Genomic DNA, 25,452 nt, shown 5'->3' with positions numbered 1-25,452 from the left:
TGAAAAATCAAGTGCACCTTCCTTAACATGTAAAAAGAACCCAGAGATTTGTTTTTCTGCAGGCTGACATTTAAGAGCATATGCCAAGCTGTCCATTATAGCTCCATCTAGCAACCTCAAAGATGATGAAAGCAGCATCTACACTTCGGTGCTTCTCTATCATCTCTCCATTCCCCCTTTCCTAATAGTTATGATATGTTTTATTTATTTTTTCTGAAGCAAAACTGTGATATAGAGAAAGATCCTAACACATTTCTCCTTTCTAAAAAAAAAAATAAATTAAAAAATTCACAATTCTTCTGCTTTTTCACATCTGGTAGAATGTAAAGATCATGAAAACATTTATACCTAGAGCAGCTGCAAAGTGTAAACGCAATCTGCAGTGTAACTTTTTTCATGCTCAAAACCGACAGATGAAGATACAAGGCTGCTCATGAGCAAGCAGTATCTAAAAATAAAGTAGTAAATGGGAATTCTTGTTTAGCATGCCAAATGAACAGAAACATTAATAGTTGATGGCCATGGTTGTCATCCAGTTTATAGCTTTTCATTTTTCCAATTAGAATGAAAAAATGCCAACAAACAAAAGCAGATGCAGAATTAACCATTTAAGGCTTTCCAAGTCTTGCCAAATTCTGGGTTGATTCTGTAAGGAAGACTGCACCTTTAACTTTTGTATTTTGAGGTTTAAGATTTATTCTAAGAGGAAAGCAGAGGAGGCAACTTGGCTGATAAAGGTGGACTGATGTGCCAGGGCTTGATTTTTCCATGCCATAGAAACCAGTGCTACTGATGTAATGCTGAAACCGTGTTAATGCTGCAGCAACTTTTATTTTGAGGCTTTACCTTTACCTTTTCTGCTCTGTTTACATTAAAAGACCGAGGGATGCAGTTTCTTCGCCCAGAACTCTTGATACTTGGGGTGTTTGTGATATGCAAGATCAAGTAAATTCCTGAAATGGATTAAATAATAGGAAATAGATTGACTTGGTTTGATTTCTTTGTTGTTTAAGTCAGTATGGTTTGGTGAATTAGAGAAAAGTCAGGTATCTCTCTGTTTGATGAAACCATTTCTGAAGTGAAGGGGAATGAATAGAAACAGGAAGTCATTAATTTCTTGTATAAGTTGCACCAAGACTTCAAGTTATGTCAAAACCAACATTGTGTACTAATGTATCAGAGTGCAAATGTCAGTCTCTCAAGCTGTGATTTTTTTGCATTTCTTCATTTCTTGCCTCATAATAAAGTGGTTTTCTAGCTCTCAAAAGTTTCAGTAATCCCAAATACTGGATTATCCTGAACAGAATTATTGAAATAATATATCTCTAAGAGAGAATAATGCAATTCACAGAGAAATAAATGAAGTAACTCATGTTGCAGATGGGTTGAATGTTGTACTTCATATTTCAGTAAGTGAAAACAAAATCATCCCTTGTTTCCCATGTGGAAAATCTGTCCTGAGTCTGTTATAAGGTAGAAAATCTGACCACATGGTTGTTATCAATCCCTGCTGAGAACTATGATGTTGCAGTATCATCAGTGTAATCCCTAGATATTTGACAGAACAGGGTTAAATTTCTCTTGTAAATTGTTATTTACCCTTTGTGTCTTCCATTTGGGATAGGAGTGCCTTGGGACAGAACTCTGAGGAAATCAGCTGCATCTGAAGGAAGAACAGGAAATCTCCAAGGAGAACTCACAGAAATAGGTGTGAATTTGCTGTATGTTCCAGTGAGCTAAGCAGGAAAGTGAATGGATCAGGACTTGCTGTGGATTAGGGAAACTGCCTGCACATAAGTGGGAGAAGGTACAATCCAAAGAGAAGGTGGGCTGCAGGAGCAGAAACGTGTCTGCCCGTCTATGTTCTGGTTTTGTGATGGGTAAAATAAAAAGGAATTATTATTTTAAATGTCAAACTTTGCTTGCAATGGACTGTTTTTTGTCCTTAATGTACATTTAGGGAGCAGAGTGCTGAAAATCTGAAAATTTATGCTTACATCAATGCGTAATCAAATATACATGAGTATAAGGGTACTAGTCCTATTCTGCTGAGAGCCCCACTGGCATGTTTTGTAGGGAAGGGCATCCTGTCAGGAGGCCAGTGGGAAAGAAGCTGCTCAGGGACTTTTGAGCACATGTGCCTAGAGAGTAACTCTCCAGTGCAACAGCATGTGCAGAGTCCTGTCTGCGCTGTTATTCTGTGGAAACCCTGATTTTAAGCTGGCTGCAGATGGCAAGGTGACATCATCACACCACAAAGAAAATAAATGCTTGCTACTTATTTCTGTTATATGGTAAGTGCATTTCTTTCCCTCACTTCTGCAAACAGTTTATTATATAATTTCATTCTTCAAGGAAGTGAAGATGATGAGTAAGTGCTGGGGAAAATGTAGGGGAAAAAAAGCACAGAATCCGTCCATTTTTGTCCATTAACATTTTCTTTCCAAGAACTCTTTTCCCACTTAGCTTTCATATGGACAATAGTTTCAAAATCCAATGCAGTAGCTTGTTAAAATGCATTAAATTAAAAAAAAGAAATCCAAAACTAGTCTTCCTCCCGCTGTGCTTAAAACCCCAGTCTACCTAGGACAACTGAGAGCTCTGTACTACACGGAGGACACGGCACTTTTGGAAGGAAAATATTTCCTTGTTATATTAATAATTTTTCCACTTAGAACATCCAGCTACTCTCAAGCTTCTAACAGCAAAGTAAAAGAACACTTTGCACCCGCTGACTAATTTTAGCTAACACAAACCAAACATTTCCCTCTTCAACCAGATGACCTTGGGGCTGCCTAGAAGTGGTTACATGAAACAGCACAGAGGCTGCTTGGAGGCGTTGATCCTGGCAGGGGGGTGATTTCATGGGCCTCTGCTGATGTCCTGAGTCAGGTGATATGGCTTGCAGACACAGAAGCCAGGCAGTCAAGGAGGTCATCTAGGCCATGAACTTGACCTGTCCTGATGGAAACAGCAGGAGAGCCCCAAGGCGAGAAGTGGTTTGAAATGAACTTTAGGCTGTAAAGCTGTCCCCAAACTAGATCAACCTGTCTACTTTGATTGTAATGTTGAAGTGGGGGATGATTATGAATTATGCATATTTTAGAGAAGGATGGTGGTGGTATGCTTCACAGCCTGGGAAGCACCAGCAATGAAGACTGGTGAGCTTTAAGTTTAAAATGACTCCCTGCTGCTCACTGCTGAATTTAATCAGCTCCTTTCCAATGCAAGGAAACGTAAGAGCAGTGCCAGATAAGCAGGTCCACAGTGCTCCTGCACCTGCTGAGCTGTGTGTGTGGGTGCCACCCATGTGGAGCTCTAGCAGCTGCTGGTGGTCTTTCCTCTGTAGTGCCAGTGCAGAGCAGCTTTTGGGGTGCCCCAGCTGCAGGGAGCCAATTTCAGCTGGTTTGAACTTATTCTGCAGTAGGAGAGTGGAAGTGAGGAAGGACATGGCTTTTCCCCATGGTGCTGCTTCCCATGGTCTTGCATTTATGCTTGACATAAATGTTGTGTGAATTCTGTTTTGATGATCAGTGAACATTACCGTTATATTCCTACCCTTCACATAGATGCAATGCTTATAAAGTAGCACTGCTCCCTCTCTTAAAACAAGTAAACAAAAAAAAATCCTCAAAAACAAACACCGAAACCAAATCACCTATTAGTATTGATAATCTTATATGTCTCAATTGAATAACCCTAACCTCAGAACAAGTTGCTGGATAACGTGCTCATTACAAAGATTCTGAGGTTCATAGCTCTGGAGGGCAGAAGGGGCCATTAATTACACATTCTGCATCAGACAGTGAATTTCCCTGGTGGTGCTTGCAACTGGTTAAGTAACTTGTGACTGAATTAGCTGAGTGTGGGTTTTGAACATGTAGAAGGAATCTCCTTTTATTCATCAGAAGAGGAATGACTACTGTAGTTGTATGTTCTAATGCAAAGCAGCACCTGATGTGGAATAGTAGTCAGCTAAACAGTAAACAGAAACAAGGAAGAGAGAAAAGGAGGATCTCAGGGACATTGAACTGCTAAAACCAGTCTTCCAGTGGGAATGAAAACCACATATATGGGCGGAAGAAATATCCTGCTATAAACCTTTTCTTCAGCATATATTGAGAAAATGAATATTTTATGTCTTCCTGGAGCTGGGGTAGTGTAATTGAGGATATGATAAAAGATTTGTAAGGTCAGGGCTAAGTTGTTTTGGCAGAGATGTTGTAGGAAAATGCGCAAATATCTACTGTTAATCCTATTACTGAAGGATGCCATTGCATTGTCTGGAAGATGCATTAAATATATTCCTCACACTGCTCTGACAATGGATCTCCTTCCCACTTCAAAAACTTCAGAACATTACGTCTCATTCTTTTGTTTGTGTTTATGTATGATGGACAGAGCTGCTAACGCTACCTATGCTTAAGGTTGCTTAACACTTTCAACCAGAAGGTCATGTTCTTAACTGTCTGTGTTACCTCTGCCAAAGCTTAAACTGTTTAGGCTGAGATTTTCCAGATGGGTGTCTTCATTCAGGAGAGGTGGGGAGGAGGGGATTTCAGCCAAGCTTATGTCAGTGTACTTCTCAGAATGAGCTGACAGAAAATGGCTTTTTTTTTAAATTGCACAGGGAAAACGTCCTGCATCTTGATTCACTGTGGAGGAGGGGGCAGGGGAAGCAACCTTTCTATATCTATGCTTTTCCACTTGAAATTTGGCAGGCAGCATTTGGTCTAACCTGGGGGGAGGAGAGAGGGGAAGGAAATTATAAAGTAATGGAAGATTGCACCTTAGAGTAGAGATAAGCTTTGTAATGTCTATGTCTTATGAGATTAATTTAATTTGCATATAAAACCTTAACTCTGGTGTTTTCCTGCATCTTTGAGTGCTTGACTGTGCAACCCTTGTGTCATTTTTAATGTGCTTAAAATGCGATTAGTAGGATTATTATTTTTTTGGTAACAAAGGACACCAAGCAAGGCTCCATCAAGGGATATCTTTTTGGCACCTATGCGTTTTACCTGCTCTCCCAAAGTCTTCAGACCTCCTACTCTTCCACTGGAGTAAATGGCGCAGTGGATGGCTGTCATTGCTCATGGGAATCTCGGCAGAACCAAATCAGGTACACTTTGCAAGTGGGTATTATAGCTCTTCCCTAAAGCCACAGGGCTGCTGAGGCAGACCTCTTAGGCTTTAATGCAAGCTCTGGCAGGATTGTTGACTTAGGTACAAGCCTTTTTCCTCCTTTTTTGAACTACTGTGCTTATAATATTTTTCAGTTTACTTTCTTTCCAAAATAGCTTCAGGGTAAAAACCATCATAGAAGGCAGCTTCAAGAAAGCCGGGAGTCAGGAAGTAAATTTTATTCCTTCTTTACTCGCAGTATATTAATTAGAGCCCTCATGTTTTTGTGCTTCTTTTTCTTCATGTATATGAGGAAAAACCTAATTATGATTGAGCAAAATGATTACTTTTGCAGTACTTGAGCTCTGGTAGTGGAAGTGAAGCAGGGATTGGGTGTCTGTAAAAGAGCATGTATAAGGGAAACCAAGGGTGGGCCACAGGGGAAGGTATCTGCATGTTTCTAGAGAAATAGTTTACTTACCTTAGTGAGCGAATTTCTCAGTTGAGCTACAACTCGTACCACTGCAGTGTTTTTGCACTAGAGAGTATCTGAGGATAGCTGCTCTCCTGTATCAAGAAATACGGTTTTGTCTTAAATAATAGTGAGAATTTTAAAATATTTACTCTCCAGTAACAAAGGCTTTATGCCTGCTAAGGTGACAAGAAAAGCACAGTGAGAAGACAAGGAAGCAATTTTCATTTTTGACTAAACTATCAGGACTCTTGTAAAACTGGGTTGTTATCTTGAGTCTTATTTTCTGAATATTATTTTTGGAAATACCGTATGGTTGTTTCACTTCTTAAAAACTGTGATGGAGTATGCACAGCAGTCTGCAAGCTTATCAGTTTAATCTAGAGTTTTTGCCAAAGAGTATGCTTGAAATAATCTTGATTTCTCTCTTCTCTTTTTTCTTCTTCTCCCCCTTTCCAAGTGTCTGGACTGTAGAGACTGAAAACTAAGCAGAATTACAAGAGGATTGAACTTATCCCATTAACTTTTTAAAATACAGTTATGCAGGACAACTTCTGAACAAATCACTCAACAGTAAGTCACTATTTTTACTGGAAGATAAATTGAGGTGAGGAAAAGGGCTTTATTCCTCATGTATGTCTGTGTGCGTGCACGTATATGTGAACTTTGTTTCTGGCTCTCTTAACTGCTACCCCCTAAAAAGAAATTAAGTCTGCTTCAGAGTTTTTCACTGACTTCACCTAAGTTTTACCTAAGTCCAAACCATAAGCAGCTTGGGGCAAAGACTACATTTCTGCTTCTTGTCTGTGCAACGTCTGGTAAAGCATAAATGAAAAATTGCTCTAATAAGAAGAAATAAGGAGTGTTATTTTATTACTTTACCTGTTTGAGAAAGAGATAAGTTTCTTAATTATTCCTGGATATCAAAGGGTTTGTAGCATCACTGCATATTTGAATTTCCTTTCACTTTTCATGAATTCTATTTTGCTAGCCAAGTCTGGAGTTTGCTTCCCCTTCCAGCCTGATTTAGTCTATGGTTTTTCCACCTACTAACAACACAAGCTTATGAATTAAATCTTCATTGAAAGAATTCCTTGTGTAGTATAATCATATAAACTTCAGTATCTCTTCCTTTTCAGTTTACAATTACTTTAATTGATGTGAATATATCAACTGTAGAAATAAAAATATATGGGTAATCTAGTAAAAAAGTTTCTTTTGGTTCCCAATGCTTGACTTTGTCTAATATTCTCCTCCTCAATGCTACAGAGAAGAGGATGCTGTGTTATTCAAAGGTCCCTGTCTTTCTCTACTCAGACCTCTCGAAAATCCCACAGAAAACTGTGGGAAAGCTATAGCTGTAGAGGCTGTAGGAGGGTCCTCAAAAATTTTTTTTTTTTAATGAATATAGGGGCAAAGCTCTTAAACTAAACCTGGTATTCTGCAGTCCAAGGCGACTTCACAGCTGTCATTCAGGACAAGTTATGGGCTGCGAATGATCACTTGCTGCTCAAGTTTTCTACCCAGATTCTTGGCCGTGCTGACTACAATCTCAGCCATAATGAAAGGAAGCAAATCAAACAAAGATATCAAGTTTTGCCAATCTATTTTAATCAAGATATTTGATACAAAGTGCTAGAATGAAGATTATTAATATTTTAAAGAAAAATAAATTGGATAATATGCATATGTTAATGGTGTCTAATACAAAGGTGTTTGATGTATTTTTTATATATAGTAGATTAGCTCCATATCCTGGTATGACTCAACTAGAATGGTAGGAAGCTTTTTGCAGGCTCATACTCTGATCTGGCCTATGACCTAGAAAGATAAGACAGGGAGAGCAGTCTGGGGCCAGAGCATCCTAGCCTCATCCTTACCTTTTTTTTTTTTTTCCACCAAACCTCTCCCCTCCAGGCCTTAAATAAGCTATCTCTCTGTCTCTCTGTCAGCTGCTTTTATTTTTATAGAAAAAAAAGAGCACCAGAAATAGCTGAAGTGTGATACTGAGTAGCTGTTACCATTGGATAACTGGGTTTGGTGAGACTTTCTGTGGGATTCTCTGGGCATGAGAAGACTATCATCGTTCTGATCCCACTCAAGTGTTTTGCAATGAAATATGTGGAGTTTGACTTTTACTCAACAAAGCACTTACATATTTGCTTAATCTGAAGTAAGCTATCATCACGTGAAAACACGTGAAATAATGCACACCTTTTTGAGTCATGACAGCTCTGTTCTTACTGAGGAAACATTGTAAAGCAGAATTAATAGTTGATTTCTTCCTCACCTCCAGCTAAAATTGTTACTTGCTAAAAGAAGACCTAGTTAGAAGATCACGTCCTTCATCTTTTATTTTCATCTGTCTCATAACTGTCATTATTTGGGAACTGATTTGGGGGATTGTTGACTTATCTCTACCTGTTTGCTACTATCTTTCAGTTTTAAGCTCTTTGGGGGAAGTACTGTCTTTTTTGATAGCATGACTGTGCATACAGTGACAATCTCCAGGGACATGCAGCCCTGATTCAGGCTCATTGATGCAATTTCATTATTCTAGGAATAAGATAGACCCTGCTATACACAGAAGGTTGCTTTCAGGCTGCAACTTCTCTCTGCCTCCAATTTTTGCATGTTGTATCCTGCTCGAAGGGAGCAGTGGGCATAGATATGCACTTGGGAAGGATTTTCTTCTCTGGCTGCAAAAGGGTCAGTTCTCATTAGTTTAGTGTGCTGAGAGTGAGGCACAGAAAGGCACTTTCTTATATAAAGATACAAGAGGAGCTGTTCACAGCCTACCCTTGCTAAGGCGAGTGAGGAGTTTCTAAAACATGGAGGTTGTTCCTGTCAAAATGTGCAACTTTTCTCTATGGGCTCTAGTGTAAAAGCTAACAATAGATTAAATCTTTTTTGTTGTTATTCCTGCAATTTGATTGCAAGTACATTTGTGAAACCAGTTGGCATATGTCATAAAATCTGATTGATTGAACAGTTAATCCTTGAAAGCTTCCCTTTGAAATATTGCCAAGGTCATCAACGATAATGCCCATGTATACATGTAATAGAAATTACCTATTTTGCCATTTTTATCTACCACTGTATAGCTACAAACATACATAACATTCTAGTCTTGTCATGCAAAGCGTTCTTTCCCCAAAATACCAGGTTTAGTGATCCATGGCCTGCTTTGTTCTAATGAAAAATCCTTAATTATGAAGGAAATGATCTGTACATTTGAGTATTCCTTATAAATTACTTTTATCTTTTCAGTTCAGAACTCTTTGTGGAGGTTATTTTATGGAAAAGAAATATTGTGAACATTTTTGGAAAATCAGTTATTTTCACATTTCCTGTGAGGTTTGTCATTGTTTCTTGAACATAAGTTGTCATTTATGTAAATGTGCCCACATAGGAGATTTTACTCAGTGCCACAAGAGCTGCCTTCTGAATGCTATACTAGTTATGTGAAATGAGATGCTGTTGTTCGGGGGAATAAAAACTGAGTGTCATTGATGTGCTGTAAAGCAAATGGAAGAGTTTCTACTTTTCTGCCATTCTTGAGCAATAGCAGAATTTAGTTTTTTCTGTATTTGGCCTTAGGCACCACCCTCATGAATTTATTCACTTTTTGTGTATAATTCAGTTGCTCACCACTGCAATACATTTGCTTTATGCCAAACTTTGCAGAAAAAAAAAAAAAGCCAGGCATGTCTTGGAAGACCCTATCCAATGTTTTTTTCTAAGGTTGTTGGAAATTATTTAAAATGCCTTTACAGTGGCTTCTAGGCACTAATGTCCTATTATGCTTCTCTGAAACAGGATGAGTGACCTCCTGAGAACTTGTCATAGTATGCAAGTTTTCCTAGGTGACTCTGGCAAATAGATAACCTGTTGTGTCAGCTCTCATGTCTGAACTGAGCCAAGGTCTGTGTACCCTTCCTGGCTATGTGAAGAGATGATCCTTGTGCTGTGGATGGCATTCTGTGCTGCATTCCAGGAACACGGCCCTTCTTGACAGCTGTCACATATCATAAGTATCCACTGAGCTGTTCGTATGAAGCAGAAGGGGAAACCAGAAGTACATAAGAAAATTTCAGTAACTCATTCACCATAACTCAATCTAATTGAAATGTGCGGTTTCATAAGATCAAAGTGGGGAGGGAGGGAAAGAAGCTGTGGTCATCACTGAACTTTGTCGGTGAGCAGGAAATTTAATATAAAAAAATTACTGAAATCAACCAGAAAACAAATTTGCAGACTTTTATGGCAGAGATTCACCCCCTGTTGTTCTGAGGTGGTTTACTTTGGGAAATATTGCTATGTCTTGGTCTTATCTTCTAAGGAAAAGATATCAAAATTGGCAATTAGTCCTTTACAGTAATGGTGCATTAGGTATCCAAATGTACCAGAAGGATTGCAATGCAATACTGATTGTTGCACTCACATGTATTTTTGTAGGACCACTCTGCAGTATTTCCTGCATTCATTTTGTTCTGCTGATTTTAGAAATGGAGGGGTTTTAAGCTTTGGCAGAACATAATTCATGCCCTTTAGGTATCTAAGAAATCAGGGAAAAAACCCACCTAATTTTAATTACATGGGAATTTCTGTACTCCCCACTTTTTTGTTCATTTGCTTTTAGCAGGTATGGCATACTGCTTGGGGGAAAGAATCTTTGAATTACTTTTACCACAAGCCAGATTCATGCGTGATTTAGAGGGAGCAATAACTGAACAGCAGTGTGCATTGTAATAGTAAAGGAAAAGGCATAAAACACAGTCAAAGTTATCAGTAAAGGCACTGCTGCCAACTCTGAAGAGCACCTGGCTAGGTATTAAAGGACACAAACATGATCCCCTTACTGAGCAGTATTTTATAGACTGTAGTTCAGAGCCAAAGAAAACAGCTTTTTGAGCTTTTAGGTGTCCATAAACAGCTAGATAAATATGAGGGAGCCAGAATAAGGGATAAACAAGGTAGCTAAGTATCAGCTTGCCACATTGGCTTTTGGAGCTCCTCAAATACTCAACTGAACTTGCAGTATATTACATTCCTGTTGCTTTCCATGGTTCCTGGGGGTGGCGTCCCTAATGTCAGAGAGAGAGGGTCAATGGAGCAATGTCATGGTATAAACTCAAGCTGTGTCCTGTCATCTGTATAATTGCTGGCATTGCATAGTTGACCACATTTCCTTTGAGTTGGCAGTGACCACCAGTCTGTAGTCAGGACAGGGATTTGGAAGAAGAGCTGCACCTATGGTCTCTGATCTCCCTCTTGTAGCTGGTGCCAGCATTCAAAGCATTGCAAACGGGTTTCATAAACAAATCTCATTAAATGTTTTTAGACAGAGGAAAGCACATAGGCATAAATAGAAAACTGATAAGTGGACAACTGTTAAAAATAGCTCAGTAAGAAATGGTAAGTGGAGAAATAATATGGATATGATAGCATAAGGAATATTCTACACACATACTTGGAGCCTTTAGCAGTTGCCAAAGCTCTGATGAAGTGAATGAAGAGCAAATGGGTTGTATTTCAAACACATACCATTACACTGAGCAACAGTAACATTTTATTGTTTCAGTCACATTTTTTGACTGAAGTAATAAAATTTGTAAAATAGAAAGAAAAATACAGGATTTATCTCTCCCTCCTGTCCTATTCCCCTCTCCCCCCATTTCAAATTCAAAACAGATCTCATGGTTAACAGTACTGGTACTCAAGTTATGGAGATGTTTAAAAATCACTTGACAGATTCAGAGAAACATGCAGTTCAGTACACAACTAGAGTAATAAGAAATACTTTATTTCATGTGAATTTTATGGTCATAGCTTATGTCTAGTGAAGCAAGAGAAGAAACTACTAAAGAGCTGGTTTCAGCTGCAGTCCTACGAAGATTTAAACATACATTAGGTCTTGTCCTACAGAAGTAGTCAAAGGCTGGTAAATCACATGGTGCAAAAAGGTTAAAATTTATTGGTCTGTGTATTAATTTTGGTCTGTATTTTACTCAGGTTTGGCCTGAATGATTACATTAATTAGTCTGAATTATGTTTTTCAAATTGAACCCCTTTGCAGGTCTTGCTTTATGCTATTGCCTTTTAAAATGGCATTCACTTTTCCAGATGTACATTACTCATAAGCAATTATGTAGTCTTCTGTTTTTAAATTTATTGTTTGTTTTAAAATGGCAGAAAATCTGTAACATATTCTTAACCTGAAAACAAACAGCAGAGTATTAGGACCACTGAATGCTTAGCTTATTTTGTTTTAAGTGATACCAACCCATCACTGATGAACATTGAAATAATGGTTGATGTCATAGTCCACAATGTTTTATAATCTGAGTTATGTCCATTTTACTTCTATTGTCCAGAGCCAAAACTTAAAATACAGTCTAATGTGCATTCATTAACCTTTCTGCTGCTGTTCTCACTGAAATGTCAATGTGAAATAAAAAATTGTGTGTTAAAAGGTTTTTTCCCAAAGTATACATAGGGATAAGTATGGAAAGCCTAATATGGAGTGGATGATCTTAGGTGCAGAATGCTCTCCTTATTATGAAAAGTGTACCTAATATTTTTCTGTCACTCTCTGCTTTATTTTTGCTCTGGACTAAAAAGAAACATAAATTATAACTAAGATCCTTTGTTCTGTAGGTTCTTCTTTCAGCTCTTTTCCCAGAGGGTGGTGTGAGCAGTCTGCTTTAGCATCCCTGCCAGCTGTAATGCTTCCATGTACCCTGTCCTCTGCTGGGTGGGATATGAAGCACTCAGCTTTGTGGCAGAGGTTTATGTAGTTAACAGCTGGATGTTGTCCATATTTTAGGTGCTAGGGGCATATGTTGCAATAGGAGGTTTCAAGAACCTGTTTGTGAAGTACTAAATAGCCACAAATTTGTTTAAAATGCTTCATTTTTACAGAGTGCCTTACAACCCTAGAGAATAACAAATCACAGTGGATTAGTGACATGCCATCCTGATTTTGGTCTGAGATACAGTCACTTGCTCGATTCTGAACTGGGTTTTTGCATCAGGGCTGAGGCATTACAGTGTCATGCTCTTTCTCCTTAACAATGGCTTTCTAATGGAAGTTTAACAGTATAATGTATATTGATACAGTGGTATAATGCACAGTCTAGGCTAATGATGGATCTGTATCAATAGAGTATCATAACCATTGTGTACAAGCAGGAACAAATTATTGACTGCTGAACTATCTGTACATACATCAGTCTCTTAATTTCCACTAAAAAACTTTGAGTAGTGACACTAAATACCTGAGCCAGATCTAACTGTGCAGTTCTGTTCTACTCTTTCATACCTATGCAGGTTTTTTTACTTGTTCTATTGATGATTCTTTGTTGTTCTTTGCAGAAACTCGGAAGGAACTTTTTGTTTTATTTGCATCATAACGTCATTTAGTACTTTTTACTTAGCAGAAGAATCAAATCAGTGGTGATCTTCAAATGTGTACGTTAATAAATGCAACCATGCATGCAGCCAAAAGACCGTACGTGAAAATACTTTGCAGATGCCCTGTGACTTCATTCACACTTCAGTGATTAATTGAAACGTGTAATTCCTTTAGAAAGGTAGTATATGTTTTCCTTGTTAATCTATGTGGTAATCTGTGTTCCTCTGACAACTAAATAAGCAAAGGAGTTACGTTATGGTTGTAAACCAGGCAAAACTAAACCAGGCTACTACCTAATGAAATGTCACTTTTATTCATTTTTTTTTCTTTCAGAACGCACAAGTTTGCATTATGTTCTTGCTTTGAAGTGTAGCATTAGTTGCACATCTGTCAGTATTTCTCTTCAACTGGGAGGAATATTTCATAACTTCAATTAATTATGAAGTGGCAAATATTTGGGCTTATGAGAGGAATATGAATTTGGGAAATCTATACGGAAGTTGTTCTCTTTTCTATGCTCTTTTTCTTTTTCTTTTTTAATTGTAGGAGGGGGTTTCTATGTTAGTGGTTGATTCATGAGGGTTTAACAAAGGGGATTGTGCAACCTCCTTTCAAAAAAGGGATTGATTCCTGTCTGTTTTTCAAAAGAAAGTGTAGTTATACTGCAGAAAAACATTTTGTTCTTCGGATCCTGAACTGCCTTGGCAAAAGGTACCACAGCTCAGGATATCCCCTGCTGTGTTTGCTACTGCACTCACAGTTTCATGGTGCTAGGCAGGTGGGACTCTAATTATTATTACTTTTTTTTTCTTTTTCATTCTGAGATGATGTTCTCTGCTTGCACTGAGTAAAGCTGGAGATCTAATTTAGCAGCCTTGAGCCCACTGCAAGAGCTGTAGACATGTAAACCTGTAGTCTCTGTTAAAACAGTGGGGATCTTGGTCTGAAGATGTTTCAGCCATCTTCTTTCCTGAACCTGGTGCTGTAATGCAGAAGACTTGCATGATGCAGGTTTTGTGTCTTATAAAAAGCAATATGTTGCTGTTCTTCTTTTGTGCAGCAATTATTAATCAAAGATATTTTTCCTCAAGCACTCTGAATTTACATGCTTACAGAGAGCCCAGTTTTGATACCACTCCAATGAATGGTAAATCTGTATGATTCAAATCAGGCTCTTAGATCCTTTGAAGAAGAAGCAAATTATGACCAAGATCAAATTGTCTCATGTCAAATTTTGGATGAGGTGAGCTTTGAATAAAACCTGTACTGAATATTAAAGCCAACAGTAGGAGTTAATAAGATAGTAGTATCCACACTCACTAAAGGAATATTAATTTATGGAACATAGAGTAGAGACATCTACAGGAAGATTTTTTTCATCAGGGAAGTCTATTTGTAAGCATTTTCAAAGATGCACTTCTGCATCAGCAATGTCTTTATTTTTGAGCTTCACTCTTTAGTTTCCATGTATTTTAGCACTCATTTATTTTGGTCATAGCCAGGGAAATTCCAGCCATACCTAATTACAAGGTGTCGTTATGCAATGTAATTTGTGTTGAAATAATTCTTTTCTACAATACATAACACTTCTGTCTGTACTACAAATGCCTAATGCTTTCATATTTCTTTGAAATTGCTGAAATAATTGGCTGCCATTTTAGGACAATTCTAGTGAACAAAAAGGACACCATAACATACTTCATCCACTCAGTGAAGAATGACAAGAACAAACCAGATCTAAAGATGGATAGTGGGGTTCATTAGGAGGAAAATGTTGGGACTGAGACTCAGGCTACAAATCAAAAGACTGAGGTTTTGTTGATATGTAAAACCTTTCTTTGTAACTCTTTCTCCTGAGAGAAATTATTTTTCGTAACCTTGCTGATTTGTTTGAAAACCATCTCTTATGAAACAAATTTCATCAGCAAACATATTTTAAATAAATATCACTGATATTGTTGTTCAAGTGAGTGTGTCTGTAACTTCAGTGAGTTGGACTTGATGACCCTGATGGATCCCTTTCAATTCAGCATATTCTATGATTCTGTGAAATAAAAAAATACTGTTTCTAGCTGTATCTAATATAAAGTTCTACAAGTGTCCCTTCCTCTTCCTGGAATTGCATTTATATTTCCAGCTTTCTGGATGCTGGGGAACAGTAAGCATCTTTCAGGTGCTCTTGTTTTTGACCCATATTTTCAGAATTTGCTCTCTTTTATTTCCAAGCGCAGATACAGATTAACAGAGTTGGTCAGAGATGATCTGATTTGGAGGCCCCGTGGGCTCCTTAATGAGGTACGTGAACAGGGTCTAGAGTGGAATATTTGCTTCCTTGCTTGTACAGTCTGGTTCACCCTCCCATCTTCTATCTCTGTCACAGAGTTGGAGGATGGGGTTGGGAGCCTGGTTTCCTGCCTTGGGTTGCAGACAAACTGCTATTCTCCTGTACCCCTTAGGGTTTAAAGACTATCATGATCTGAATATGCTTTCCCTGATACAGCAATGATGCTTTTTCTGTCATCAAGATCTCTTTGGTTAATAGTCTGGTAAGGTTCAGATTTACCTACACTCATCAGATAAACCAGGCTGTTCATGAAATATACTGCTAACAAAAGGATGACTGTAGTGTTGAGTGTATAGAATTGGGTGTTTTTATACATATATATGCATACATGCATTATTATGCTTACTCTGAGTTGGGGACTGGCAACAGGACCTGCAATGCAACTCATGTAGCTGAATCCTTAGGTTGAAGTATTCTCCATAACTTGCAGGAATAACATGTTCCACTACAATAAACGCTTGCTATGACAATTGCTGCTGTAGATAAGTAGTCCTACGTTCATAACAGCGGTTATCTTTTCCCCTTACGGCATCAAATTAAATGGCAGTAAAGTGATCCCTCTATTAGAGTCGTAACCTGATGAACTAAATAGTAGTGTCATATCTATTTTCAGAAGCTTTGTTGCTAAAAACAGATCTTCACTCTGTGAACTGCTTTAGCCTTTCCCAAAGTGACAGCATTTCACTAGAAATAGCTTGCTGGGCCTTCTTGCCCAGCTCCCTGTTGTAGTGCCCTGGTTTGTGAGAGCAGACAGCTGGGCAAGTTTGGTGTTTTGAAGGTTATGATCACAGCAGTTTCATAAGTGCTTTATTTCAGTTCTGTTCTGGCTGTGTCGGGGACAGGTGCGGTCTGGTTCTGATTTCACTGTTCTTAATTTCTTATCTGACCTGGTAGTTAATCAAGGGCATGAGAGAGGAACAAGAGAAAGCAGGAAAGGAATGGCCTGAGACGGACAGACAGCGAGAGTGTAATGCCGAGCATCTGACTTTCCTCATCCAGGAACTGGCAGATCTGCCTGTCATTCAGTGCTGCTCTGTGTACTGACACTGCCCTGTGCAAAATGGATTTCTGAGTGTTAACCATCATGTTCTTCTTTTCCAAAGGGTCTTCTGTAGGATTTCATTTGCAGAGCACAGAGGGCAATATCTAGGGTAATTCCAGGGCTTAGTGACTGTGATCTTTTGTCAACTCTACTTGTGAGTGAAATTAAACTTGGTATGAGCGCCCACAATCTGAGCTTGTGCAACACAATTCCTGGCCAATGAGTGAAAAATCATAAACCTGACAAGTATTTATGAGAGAGAAAAATGAGATGTCATATTATAACAGGAATATATTCATTAAATCTATCAATTTCACAGAAACCGAGAATTCCCTCTTCAGTAAAAGGCTTTGAGTAGGTTTATAAAGTCAGATATTCTTTTATGAATTGTAACTTTTTTATGCTAAAACACAGTATGTTTAAATTCAGGTCAGTATTTTCTAAGGAAAAAGATTAGAAAAAAGGCTGAGTTAATGTGATGTTACAGTAGCCACTCTGTTTTTGAGAGGATATTGGCCAGTGTCTGTGAATCAGCTTATTGCAGCTGGAATCATACCTGGAAAAACCTTCTTGCAGAAGCAGTAAGCCTGGCAGGGGTAAACCTTCAATGTCAGCAGCCTTATGCCACATCCCATCATCAGAGGATTTGATGCAGCAGGAAAATAGCAAAGACTTCAAAGAATAATTTCCAATAGTCTTTCCCACACAAGGGAGGTTGTTCCTGAAAGAACCTGGAGTGTGAACTTCACAGTGTCTTCCTACCTACCCACAGGAGCAGAAAGGTATCTTTTCTATCAGAAAGGAGATAGACTCCAAAACTGAAAATCTGAACTTCTTCAGCTTCTTGAGGGCATTCACTTATGTGGTCAGATTTTCAGAAGTAATAGTCAGTGTGGTGGCGGTGGGAATGACTGAGTGCTATGTATACTCAATGTAATTAGACTTAATATCAGTTCATACTATAAAATTAATTTCACTGCTACTAGCAGGGAATCTTTGCCAGTGTTGAGTTTCCAGCAAAAAATTTGCTAATGGAAGTCAAAGCACCGGTAAGACGGGTTATAGCAACACACGATGGAGCTGACCAATTCATTCACTGGGAAGGGGCCCTGACTTGCTGGAACTTCTAAAGACAGCTCATAGACTCATGTGTAAACCTTTATTACTGGAGGGATTCAGACCATTTTTGGAAAAAGGGATGCACTGCAAGAGGTGGCTAGTCTGTCTGTGGGATCTAGTATGCCAGTACAGATAGGCAGGTAAGATATAGTCAAGGGGGGAAAAAAAAACAGAGTGGAAGCAAAGTTCAGCTGTATTTGTATCAGATGAATGTCATGAACCAATATGTAAGTATAACTGGGCAGGTTTTAGCAGGTTAGATTGACACCTGCTGCTGACAGAGAGGAGCTCTGTGCTGTTCCTAGCCCAATGGGTGGTATTGGTGTCTCATGCGGTTCTCCGGCCTCTTGTGTCTTTTCATCTGATGGTGGCATGTCATGGAGGCACTGCTTGTCTGGTTTCTGTTGCCCAGGTTTCAGCCACTATTGGTGGTTAGAAAAACAGGAGGTTTAGGGTTTTTTTTAGTTTGATTTTTTTGTTGTTGTCAAAAAACATTTAAAACACCTTTTTGTATTAGGTAAATAATGATTGTAATCGTTGTGCTAAGATAGTTTGCAAAGAGTTGCTCACTTTTGCTACAACCATGTTCCCAGATGCTACACAGATGCCCAGTTCTTTGGTATGGCACTCATTCTTGGGTAACTTTAAACTGTCCTGTACAGGATCTGTAAGTCTGAAGGGTGGAAAAAGCATGGATAGAGACTGAAGAAAGGTGAAGGCTTTTACTGCTCAAATCCCTCTGTGACCTAGTTTTCTTTAATAGATAGCAAATGAGCACCATTCAGAGAAGCATGGACGTGATAACATGTCATGGATGCTAATGCATAAGAACCTATTAAAAAAAACAATCTATACGTGGTATGTGGGATTCACGTCACACTCAGAAAGTCAAGAGACACCTCTAATGTTTTAACAAAACACGTGTCTAAATGTATTTCATTGTTTGAGAGCAATACAACTTGCCTATTATACCTAGGAATTTTAGCTCCTAAATGTGTCTGTTTACAAATGGCAGCCTTGACTTTATTTTAAACTTAGCATTAGCACTAGGTGTCCTTTCAGTATAATTAATTCATCAGGATCATGAAGAAATATGGTCTAAAAAAGTACAATTATACATGGCTGAGTAACTGTAAAGCCTCAAAAACCTATTTTTCAAAGTGAAATTTAAACTCTGATGTCCAAATAAATCAGTTTTTCACTTAAAAGTAGTGAAAATTTTTAGCTGTAGCCCAAATGTAAAGCTCTCTAGAGAGAAGAAGTTGTATTGTGTGAGAACTGACTTTAATAAGTGTAAACCCTTACTAAATGGTATCAGTTTTGTTTATTTGCCCATGGGCCACATTTGGATTAATCTGTGGGAACTTTAGTGTTTCTTATGACCCAGTCACACAAAAAATGACTGTGTGTCTTCAAAAGAAAACTGAACCTCAGTCCTCCATAAGGTTACATCTTGTAGTACTAATCAGTCATCATCCCTATTGTGTACAGAGATCAAAATACAAAAATCCTTAACTGTACCTCTATTTCTGAACTTTTTGAGTGCTTGCAGTAATACAGTTTGATTTTCAACAAGGTTCCTGCTGGATAGTCAGGGTAGTGGTGACAAAGTCTATCATCACTTACAAATGTAACGACTAAGTTCAAAGCCTTGGAATGGAGCTGTTTGTTAGCAATGAGAGCTCAGAAACTGAGACAAAGTATTAACAATCAGGGAGCAAAGGGTGATATGTTGTGACAGCTAGAGGTATTGAGCTAATAGCCTGATAACTCATCTGGGAGACCCTCTGCTTGTATGTTTCTTTGTTATTCAGATTATTTCCTCCTGAAGTGAACGTGGGTTTACTTTGGTTCTTCCTGTTGCACCTATGTAAGTGAAAAAAAAAAAGGTAAATAAATGCTGTGTACAAGTAAGATGCTTTCAGAAAGCTGCCTGTTTTTGGTTTTGGGGTTTTTTTTTGCCTGCAGAGATTGACCTACTTGAGTTAATTTTTCTAGTTAATTTTAGCTTGTGAAACTTTGGGAGTTTGATTTTTTTTGTTTGGTTGGTTTTGGTTTTGGTTTTTTTCTTTACCTGGTTGTGGTGGCTGAATGACAGCTCCTCTTGACCCACCCAGAACCATCACTGGTGTTCAGGCAGGGAAATCCCAGGGAAGGAGGACTGGTGCACCCCAGCCAGCCGCAGGCCAGGCAGTGAGGAGCACAGGGTGATCCCTGATCTAGAGACATGATCAGTGAAGGTTGAATTACCTGTTGGGGCCTTGAGGGCATGTGAGGCAGAGGGCACTTTGCTGGTGCTCTGGAATGGAGCAGCACACTCCTTTTTGTTGCGTGCTGTTGACAGCAGGGACACTGCATACCCCTCAGGAAAATGGATAGCCTCTTAGCTAGCATGTTGCCGCTCCAAGTGCTGGTGTGCCACCTTCCCACTTTCCCTACCTTTTCTCTCTTCTCTGTCAGCCATCCTCATGCTGAACTCCAGTGCTGCTCAGGATGTGCTGCACAAGGCCCCATGGTGGCTCAGGCACTGATGTTCCTCCAGCCCAGGTCAATGTCCTGGGTGCAAACAAGCAGGAGTGAGAGGCCTGGTGGAGCACTCGCTTCTGAAATGTTGGGATACTGGGGCGTCTTGAATGGGAATGATGGCAGCCCAGCAGGTGGTTGCTGTGAACCTCTCCCTGGCCAGGCTGTGCATGTTGAAAGGTGCCTCCTGTGAGCTCTGCTGCCCTACCTGGTCCTCATCCCTAGGATGAGTGTAGATGGTGGAGGTCCTTCCTGTTCACTAAGGTGGAAATGTTCCTCCCCTCCCGCCTAGGTATCTCTGTCCTTTCCTCTTGGGATACCTCTCTGGCAGAAAAACACATCAAAGTTGTTCTTAGAAGTTGCTACTAAGGAGTAGAGGTCTAAGGAGTAAAGAATTTAATTTCCCTTCATGCCAAGGCCTTCACACAAACTATTGGGCTGGGCTTGTGCTGTAGCCATTCTCTTCGCTTGTCAGAAGGAAGTCTAAAGCACTGCAGTAGCACCTTACACAGCAAGATGACTTTGGGAAAACTAATTTTTAAATATATGTATTTTTAAAGCTCTTCCTAGAAGACAAGCTCTGGGTTGGTCAGGAGCTAAAGGTTCTCTTTGTGTGCCAGAACCACTTTGGTGGATATAGGTGAGTTTGGGGAACGTGTAATAACCCAATTGGCTATCACCAAAAGGTGGCAGCGTCTTCATCTGCTTTTCATTATAGCCCACGCTGCTAGTTAATCCTAGATTTAGGTGCAGTTGGGAACGGGACAGTAGCAATTGGTGCTGGATGAGTAACAACAGTGGTTCCATGTTTGCTTAGTCTTGATGTTTTGTTGGCTAACCCAAGGGAGGATAAATAGGCAGACAAACAGATTAATGTTACTGATGGGCACTGGGAAGTCATCCATGTCTATATTTCATCTCTTCATGGTGGCCCCAAGCTAATCCCTGGGTCAGAACACTTCCACGTCTGGGGATTCAATGTCCTGGTCTCAGTGTGAGACTACCCAGAAACAAGGGTGCTGGGAAGCATCGGCACTGGGATTTCTACAGGAGGAAACAAGCAATGCAGGCTCAGCAGTGCTGTGTCGTGAGATACAGTGCAAAATACTCAAGTTAGGCCATAAAGGAAAATACAGCTCATGTGCATTCAGATGAAAATAATCTTACCCTCCCTCCTAAAAATAGTCTCTACCTAGCAAAAATAAAAGCATCTCTATATATTTGTATTTTTAACTTTGAGGGTAAACCATTCTTCATGTAGTAAAACGACTGATGATTGTCTTCACATTTTGTCTCATTTTTAATTATTATGTGAAATAAAAAAATATTTAGCCAGCTTGAATGAATTCTTTTATCTCTCCTTAAAGGATCAACTTTTGTCAGAGTCCCTTAATGTTTTTCCTTCAGAGAAATATTCAGTAAGATTGCTCTGTTGCCCTTTTAATTTCCTTCTACCTTTTTCTGAACTGCTGTGTTGCCTCAAGGTAACACGTTAATTAAATTAGGATAAAAACTTTATGTTTCAGTGCAGAAAAAGAATTGGGCATGTTTGTTTGTTCTATGAAGGAATTTTTCCTTTTTGCTTTTTATCCTGTAAGGCCCCTCTGAAGTGCAACATTGACTGAAATCTTTGCAAACAACACTTTGCATGCTGGGGCCTGATGTTTTAGTTCTGTTAAAATCAGTAGCTTCAGTTGTAAAGGATGAGAGCCAGATTTTGCTTTGAAAGTCTCTTCTTACAGCAGTTTACCTGCAGTCGAGTTCTGGTACTAGGGGGCTAAAGCGTCTCTGTCTCACTCACAGGATCAGCTGAAGTCAATGTTAATTGCACACTTGTACTCAGAGAGAGGCCTTTAGACTTTTATACATACACTCAGAGATTATTTTAAGTTTATGAATCTTATTTTCCTGTTATATAACAGCCTCTTGCTACAGAAAATGCTATGCTCATACCTTTTAGACAAGAAATCAAAGGTGGGGGCAAGCACCCTTAGAAAATAACACACTCACGAGATTGTTTTTGTCATGTGCTTGCAGGACCAGTGTAAAATTTTCCAAATGATTAATATTATATGGAATACCAATGACAAATATTACAGATTTCTCCTCTGATCACAGTGGTACTAAGGTAAATAACTGAAAATAATACTGCTTGTTGTTCTAGCAGTATCGGGTGTTGTTCTAGCATTAGAGGTTCCCTGGATTTCCTTGACTAGTGCTGAATCCATCCCTGGAATAATATAGTGCACTAGTGATTTTTGGATAGTGCTTCTGGTTTAATCTTGAGCAATTTAGACAGGAATTTGGAGCAATGTTCAGTAATAATAATATTGATCAAATGACTTGATGGACCTACAGAAAAAGGTTTGAACAGTTTATAACTAAAATGAGGCTCAAAAATATAGGTAATATAATCCATTCATGGACCCTTGTTCCATAAGGAAAAGGGTTACTTTGTCTAAAAGGTCATGTAATACTTTCAGGTTTTGATGTTTTAAAATATATATTCTATTTTTAATGTATTATTTAAATAGATGAATACTATTTTATTGTCTATGTTTATCAGAACATGCCAGGTTTATGGCACGATATGTAACAGCAAAAGCAAAATGCAGTTATATATCAGAACTTGACCTTTGTGACAGAATTTGATGGGAAATGTTTCTTTTTAAGATCTTTGAAATATTTTATCTCCTGTTTCAACATCTCATATGCATCACCATTTAGCCAAGTATGTAATATTTATATGCATTGTAATTTTTTCACATAAGTAGAAATGAAGTGGTTGAATTAAGATTATAATAGGATGTGAACAATTCAATATTAACATGAAAAGTGAAAGATTTCACCTAAAGTCTTGGAACAAGGTTAGAATTTGTGTTCCATTTTTTACAATTTCTCATCTCTCATCTCTCATATTTTAAAACATTTTCAAAAATAGAAATTGAAAAGAGTAATGCTCATTGTAGTTGTCTAATTTATTGGATCAAGGTCTACAAGACTGCCAAAATTCCTGTCATTTCTTATTAATGACTTTGAAATTGTATCCCTGAGTCAGTTCTTAAAAGCTTTAAGAAATGTACCTAGAAATTTCCCTTTTCCTGAAGAAAATTAGCAACCTTAACTGCACCATGCTGATAAAGTCTGCAGAAACCGAACTTGCTAAGCCCCCCTGGCAAAAAGGAAAGGCTACCTTTCTCATTGCCTCCCATTTTCAGAGGAGAAAAACCCCAGACCTCAACCTCCTAGTTTCAGCTATTTATATTCAGATGAAGAGTAGTGGAGTCCTTTGCAACTCCTTTGTTGTCAACCTCATTCCATCTGTCTCCGCTGTTTAGTGAAAAGTGTATACCTGTTGCTTAGGCCAGGGATCCCTGCATTTCATTCATAACCTTTTCATGATGTGAAACCGTTTCCTTAAACCCCAGGCTTATTTCACTCCATCAGTCCTAGAGTGATCTCTGTTTTTCACGAACAAGTAAATCCTGAAATCTCAAGGGGTAAAAAAAAGATACCTTCTTACTCTAAGGCCACAGAGCTCCTCTTCTGACTCATCCCTCCTCTCTGATGAGTCTCACCTTCACTTGGTCTCTGCTGTGCTGCCTACAACACCCTTGCTGCTGGTCTGGTGGAAACCAAGAGCTGTGCAGCTCCAAAAGGTCCATCCAGTGCCTGCTGATTTCTAATGTGTCTCTATGTACATAGTATAGGGAGTGTTATGGTGTTTATTTCCTGAGTTGATTCCAGGTACATCTGGGCTACAATCAGAGGTGGCATGGAGAGTGTTTTAAATCCGGTTTTAAATCTGGCAGCACAGCAACCAGCACTGTGGGAAGGGTACAGGCTATACCAGGCCACCCAGGTCTGGGTGGGTCATTCTTTCAAGGATTCATTTAGCTTGGTCTGTAGGTCATAGTCTTTACTGATGTGGCTTGTGGGTCCGGTTAAGTTGTCTTAATCTTCACATGTTTCACAAAATGCCATTTAAAGTATGTAGACACTTGGCTTCATCCAAGTATGCCTGGTGAATCACAGACTGTATTATGAATCTTTTTTGGAAGAACTGTCTGCTTGCCAGGAATGAGACACTTCTCTGTCCACAGTCTTTTAGGGAAGGAAAATAACAAAAAGACAGGCAATGCATCTGGAATGACATATAAAGTCTCAGTATTTTTGTTTATTGAAGTAAAATGCCTCAGGCACATCCTTTATTTTTTGGAATCACAACTTGATTCTGAGTTACCAGACTCTGGAAAACCTCTCCCAAGTGCTCTGAAACTGTATTCTGCACTTTGGAAAATACCCAGAGTGATTAAAGAATATCCCAAGAACAACAGGCTAGCATTCTCCAAAACATCACCTTTTTAATTTTTTCCATGATTTTTAGCAGCCTCTAAGATTTTATTTTAAAGACCTTAAGACAAAAATCTCTTCTTGCTTAATACTGATGGTAATTACATCATGATAGTAGAAAGCAACCTGACCTATGGTAAATACTTTCCGTTTTGGCTATAAATATAGCTTTCCCTGTGTAAATCAATTTGCGTTTCCTTTATTAAGTCTGTAGAAAGTTGCTCCCGCACAGAGTCTGGGGATAGGAGTCTCCAGAGAGCAGCTGAAAACCCCACCTGTTCGGGCAAGCACTGAAGGAAGATGATGGATGTCAGTGTGACTGGTTCGTGCAGATGCCCTCACGTATTTACCCATTCATAGCCGACGCTCTGTCTTTTCCTGCCACGCAGCCAGGATCGGAGGGAGGTTGAGCCTTTTCTACCCTATTAACTTTGGCATGTTTGCTTTGCTTTTATCTCCCAGTCTCCTCTCCCCAGTAGCAACTGCCTTGCCCTCAGTCCGGAGGATGGCCCCATGACTCCTTTGTTTAACTGCTGTTATAAGCTGCTGCACAAATTACTTGGCAGAGGGTGATTTGTAGTGACAAGGCTTGAACCTTATCCCTGGAGATTCACCAGATACCTCTGCAATGCTCTGCATCTCTCAGGACGGGGAATAGGAAGCCCGGCTCCCACTTCCAAGCCTGATCTTGCATCATCCCAGCTATTGCATAACAGTTCAGCTGAGATGCAAGGGCATGTCCTCCTCTCTGTTACGTTAATGTGGCTCTGCTTGTTCACAGGAGGTGAGTGGATCCCTCTTTCCCATTATTTAGGGATCAGTATGCACACAGTGATTTACACTTGTCCTTTAAGAATTACAGTGATAGATCAACCAGATCAGCAAAAATGATGCTTTTTAAAAAAAAAGTTTTGGGAAGAAATGGGTAATTTGTTTAAGAAGAACGTATAGGGTGAAAATTGTGTATTCTTGAAGTGTCACAGTTTAACTCACATAATTTACCAGTATTGAGAAAATGGCAGAGGATTAGTTTGGAAGACCATTTTACTTTTATCCTC

This window comes from Neopelma chrysocephalum, unplaced genomic scaffold (genome assembly GCF_003984885.1).
Source record: "Neopelma chrysocephalum unplaced genomic scaffold, ASM398488v2 Primary Assembly neopelma1_42b, whole genome shotgun sequence".
Classification (NCBI taxonomy): Eukaryota; Metazoa; Chordata; class Aves; order Passeriformes; family Pipridae; genus Neopelma; species Neopelma chrysocephalum.
Note: the sequence above shows the minus strand (reverse complement) of the source record.